Source organism: Malaclemys terrapin, chromosome 1 (genome assembly GCF_027887155.1).
Source record: "Malaclemys terrapin pileata isolate rMalTer1 chromosome 1, rMalTer1.hap1, whole genome shotgun sequence".
Lineage (NCBI taxonomy): Eukaryota > Metazoa > Chordata > Testudines > Emydidae > Malaclemys > Malaclemys terrapin.
The window spans coordinates 132,110,688-132,116,687 of record NC_071505.1 but is presented as its reverse complement, the minus strand read 5'-3'; positions in this window follow the sequence as shown (position 1 = coordinate 132,116,687).

Genomic DNA, 6,000 nt, shown 5'->3' with positions numbered 1-6,000 from the left:
TTATGTAACACAGATCATTGTCATGGTGGTGAAACAATCGCAAAACTAGAGATGAGTCAAAACCAGAGACATTTATCTAACTCCCCTCCCTATCCCAGACTTTGGGAGTTTAGGTAAAATGTGGTCCGGAGAGACTTGTTTCTGGGGTTTTATCAATCCAGAGCCCATATGGCACAACCTTATCATTTGGGGCTGAACTGGGAGTTAAATCAGGTTCTGGCTCTGTGACAGACTTTTTTTGTGAGGATAAATTCATTGTTTGTGAAGTGCTCAAATACTCTGGAGAGGAGGCCATAAAATTACTTATGTAGACTGTAATCTACCATGTGATGGAGAGGATGAGATGTTGTGACAGATTTTGCTTTATATGTATAGTATTCTCCCTTTCTAGATAATACACATATGAAAATGATATTTGGTATGCATCATCATAAACATGCATTTGAATCTGTGACTTATACATTTTCAAGTGAATTTATTACTAACACATATAGCTCAAATAATTGTTCCACAAGTTTCCCTCACAACATCTTGCTAAGATACCTCAATCCTGATTTGAAGAGATCATGCTTCCAGGATGAAGAGGACAACATTTAGACACTGGCATCTCTGCAGAGTCTGACAACTAGGTCAAGAGGGGTGGAAAAACTTGTGGGCTAGAAACTGGGTTCAGGTCATGAATTCTTTCAGAGCAGGCAGCAAGATCTTTTAGTGGTTGCAGATCTCAGCTGGACTACAACCAGCAATCGAGATGTGAAAAGCGCTGAAGTACCTGATCAATCCAGTGAACTATCCAGACCCTCAACCTGATGTATCTTATTGTAACAAGAGTATTGTTTTCTAGCAATTGCTTAGCAAGGATTATTGAATGATATATTCTTAAACAGATGAAGTAAGGAAAATGCAATTAAAATGTATGAATAATTTATTTTCCTCTCCTAAAAATATCCTCTGAAGCTGACACAGAGCATGCCTGAACAAGGTCCCTCATTCAGAGTGAGAAATGTCAAATTAAACATAGCTCTGTTGATATAGTTTTAGAAGAAGATGATTCTGCCTAATTTTTGCCAGTATCAGTAGTTATAAAAGAGATGCAGTAGGCTGAATGACAGCAGTTCTAAAATACTTGCTCTCTGTGGGAGCAGGACTGTTACTCAGTTTAAATTTAGATTCCAACCACTGGAATCTAAGAAGCAATACCAATTTAAACTAGTTGGTGATATGGCCCAATAAAAGCCCACAAGTGAAAAGTTACAGTAGTGATGAGTAATTTGCTGACATATATATACATTGAACAGTTCCTCTGAAAATTGTTAGGCAAACTTTTAAAGGAGCTATATTTTGGCTTCTAACTACTGGTAGCAAATCCACCTCTTGGCTTTGGCCACTTATAATGCTGTTCAAACTCCTGTGATATTTTCTGAATACATGAGGGCCATAGGCATGAGCAAAGAGTTGTCAATGTGTATACCAAACAACTGTTATCAGGAGTTATGGGGTGGATGGAGGGATTCCTGGGCGAGATTTTATTGCTTGTGTTATGCAAGAGAGCAGACTTGATGATCACAATGGACCCTTCAGGCATGATGACATTTTGCAGTGCTATATACCGCTGGCATTTTTGTTGAATACAACTAATTAGCCCAAGTCCAAAGCATTCTTGTTATGGATTATTCCAACATAAATTTTTAGACTGTGAACTCTTTGGAGCAGGGCTAATCTCTTTGCACTGTGTCTATACAGGGCCTTGCACAATAGGGTCCTGGTCCATGATGGGCTCCTAGACACTACTGCAATATAAATAATAGAAACTTAAATGGGACAGATTCTGATCTCTGTTCTCACTCTTCTTAGTGGCAATTCATCACAGAGAGGAGCAGGACTTAGCAAAGAGGAGTGCAAAAAAGTCTCTTCAAGGAAACATTAGATATTAAATCTACCCAAACAGAGTAGGTCTGTTTGAAGTTCATTGAGGGGTTAGCTTCCCCCTGAAGCTTAAACACGTGAGGTAGAAATTATTGCCAAAAGAGGATTTAAATTATTTTCTGCCAGATTCAAAGAATATTTGAAGTTAGACAGTTGGGGGGAGGGATAGCTCAGTGGTTTGAGCATTGGCCTGCTAAACCCATGGTTGTGAATTCAATCCTTAAGGGGGCCACTTAGGGATCTGGGGCAAAATCAGTACTTGGTCCTGCTAGTGAAGGCAGGGGGCTGGACTTGATGACCTTTCAAGGTTCCTTCCAGTTCTAGGAGATAGGATATCTCCATTAATTAATTTAGAGATGGAAAAGACCTGTTAGATCTAGTTCTGTGGTTTTTTTTTCAGCCTATGGGATATGGCCCTGAAATGGTTTGTGGGGTTGCACCAGCCATCTGAGAGGTAAAAATACCCGGCACAATCCAGGTTGCTAGGACCTACCAGAAGCAAGGGCAGGTCAAGGAAGCAGCAGCTTGCTGCTTCCCACCACTCCTCAAAAATTGCCTGAGGAACATAAGCCAAATGCTGAGATATAAGAAATGGCAAAAGCTTAAATTTAATGGGACAAAGAAAAGGCAGTTCTAGCCCTCTCCTGAATATCAAAGGCCTCCTGCAGACAACAAAGGTGTGACAGTTTCTCAAAGATAATATCACCAGAACCTGTTGTAAGGAAAGTTTCCTTTCCCCTGCTCCAGTTACACTGAAGCCAACAATGTACCTCCGGAGTTCTCCACCCTGAGGTAGAGAGAATTTTTGCTTCTGAAAATCTGAGGATGCAGCTTATTCCTGGGACTCAAATCCCCACAATCTGTTGCAAAGGACTGTGTGACGTTGCAGGATTTTTTTTTTTTGAGGGGGAAGCCTGCAACTGAATAGTGGCCCCCCAAAAATAAACACCCCCCCACACACACTAATCTAGTCTCTCCCTGTGGCCAATGCAGGGTTCTTCCCTGCAGTACAGTTTCCAGTGCTTGTTTCAATCGATTGTTAAAGTCTTGGAAATGGTGCTTCTACAATGTCCCTAGGGAGGTTAGCTTCAAAATTATAATAAGGGGAAGTGGTAATGATCCATATATTTACATTGCCTAACACTTTCCTGGTTAAAAAGTTCTGGGTTCAAACCCAGTTGATGCTGTCTGATTGTGTGGTGGTAAATTTGCACATAATAGAAGTTGATTTAACCTTTTTTCTTTTAAACCCACCCTCCAAGAAATGACATACAAAAACTACATTAAAATACCATTATTTAAATTACAAAATCAACCACTCCAAAGTTAGCAAATGCCAGATTTACAGTTTCCCATGAGACTTTAATATGCCCCCCTTGTAAGTATGGGTTACGATACAGTCCTTAATTACATGAACACATGCTTCCCCCTCCCCACCACAGCACTGCTGATGGGATGGGTGCACAGGGAGCCAAATGAAGGTTTCACAGCAATCAATCAAGCATTTCCTAATTTTCGAGGACTTGATTCTACAACCTTCATAAACACAAAAAGTACATTGAGAATGTGATATTTATATTACAGTAGCACCCAGCAGTCCCAACTGTGATCATACCTCTACTGGGCTAGGAAATCAAATTAGGAGCCTGTAGAGGAGAGTGCCTTCCTATACATCCACCGTCTCCTTTAATTCCACATTCTTCAGTGCTGAAAATTATTGTACAAATGGAAAATTCTTTAAATAAAAAGGTATGTAAATATTGGTGTTTTCCTGGGGCAGGTCAGTTTGGAAAAAACCTGCACATCTGAAGCAGTTACCTACTTCTATCATTATAAACATAATTTCCCTTGAATATCTTTAAATATCATTGCCCTGTGCCAGGTCACATCAAGTCACTTTGCTTTGTGAGACATAACATAAGCCTACTCAATGTGACGTGCTTGCTGCATCATGTCACAAATCTTCAAAGATAGCACAGCCTTTTAAAAAATGAATGTAGACGTTACCATGGCTACAAAATGCCCTGATTCTGTTCACATTTGAAATATTTTTAAATATTGAAAAGCAAACCAAATATTGTTTAATTTCCATGAACAACACACTGAAACAATTAAAATGTGTTCATTGGAAGAATTTGGGGAGCGAAGGGATCACAATGGGTTTTTGTATTATTTAGTAGCATGAATTTTTGCTCATTGGGGCATGTGTCAAGTAGCTTTGAAGGGAGGGATTATTTTACTATCTAATTTATTGGCATTTGTAACAAACATGATAGGACCAGATTCTCAGCTGGTGTAAATTGGTGTGGCTCTATTGGAACTATGCTGATTTACATCAGTTGAAGATTTGGCCCCCGGTACCTAATTTTTGTGCAGACTTTATAAAAAAAACCAATGAGAACTGCCTAGAAGAGCAGTCAGTCAGTTCTCCATCCTGTTCCCGGTGGAATCATGGGCCATTAGTCTCGGAGTGCCATAGTTGTTCTCATTTCTGCCCCAGATTTAATCATGGGCTATTAATTTTGAACACGGTATCAGAATTTCTTCTGCTTTGGCTCTCTGGAGAGTGTTATGGCAAGGAGGCCTTTCTTACAGTTTGATGCTAGGAAGGGTAGAGCTCTTCCTCATACCCTGTGGGAAGGTGTTCAACAATCTTTGCCTTCAGATACTTCTAATGATGCTTCAAAAAAGCAAGATCTTCAGACGGTGAGCTCAGTGGAGCTTTGTCCATTCACACCATCTAAAGATCTGGCCCAAAGTTGTCCAATGGCTTGAGACCTATTTTATCCTTATTGCTGCTTTTGAGGCAGTCATATGAACATGGGAATTGCCCTGCTAGATCAGACCTGAGGCTCATCTAATCCAGTGTCCTGTCTTTGACAATGACAAATGTCTTTGATGCTTTTGAGGAAAGTTTAAGAGCCCTGCAGTAGGTAGAGGGAGAGTGATCTAGGCCTTATCCTGATTGCTAATAGTCAGTGACTAGCATAAACCCTGAAGCATGTGACTTAATAAAAATAAAGTGAAGTTTTCAGTTTAAAGCAACAGAGGATCCTGTGGCACCTTTAAGACTAACAGAAGTATTGGGAGCATAAGCTTTCATGGGTAAGAACCTCACTTCTTCAGATGCAAGTAATGGAAATCTCCAGAGGCAGGTATAAATCAGTATGGAGATAAGGAGGTTAGTTCAGTCAGGAAGGGTGAGGTGCTCTGTTAGCAGTTGAGGTGTGAACACCAAGGGAGGATGTCAAGGCTGCTTCCCCACTTTGAACTTTAGGGTACAAATATGGGGGCCTGCACGAAAACTTCTAAGCTTAACTACCAGCTTAGGTCTGGTCCGCTGCCACCATCCCAAAGCTAATTCCCTTCCCTGGGTAGCCTTGAGAGACCTTCACCAATTCCCTGGTGAATACAGATCCAACCCCCTTGGATCTTAAAACAAGGAGAAATTAACCATCCCCCCTTCTTTCTCCCACCAACTCCTGGTGAATACAGATCCAACCCCCTTGGATCTAAAACAAGGAAAAAATTAATCAGGTTCTTAAAAAGAAGGCTTTTAATTAAAGAAAAAGGTAAAAATCATCTCTGTAAAATCAGTATGGAAAATAACTTTACAGGGTAATCAAACTTAAAGAGCTCAGAGGACCTCCCTCTAGCCTCAGGTTCAAAGTATAGCAAACAAAGATAAACACTCTAGTAAAAGGTACATTTACAAGTTGAGAAAACAAAGTAAAACTAAGATGCCTTGCCTGGCTTTTTACTTACAAGTTTGAAATATGAAAGAGTTGTTTAGAAAGATGGGGGGAACCTGGATTGATGTCTGGTCCCTCTCAGTCCCAAGAGCGAACCACCTCCAAAATAAAGAGCACAAACAAAAGCCTCCCCTCCCCCCCCAAGATTTGAAAGTATCTTGTCCCCTTATTGGTCCTTTGGGTCAGATGCCAGCCAGGTTACCTGAGCTTCTTAACCCTTTACAGGGAAACGGATTTTTGAGTCTCTGGGCCAGGAGGGATTTTATAGTACTGTACACAGGACAGCTGTTACACCCTTCCCTTTATAGTTATGACAGAGGAG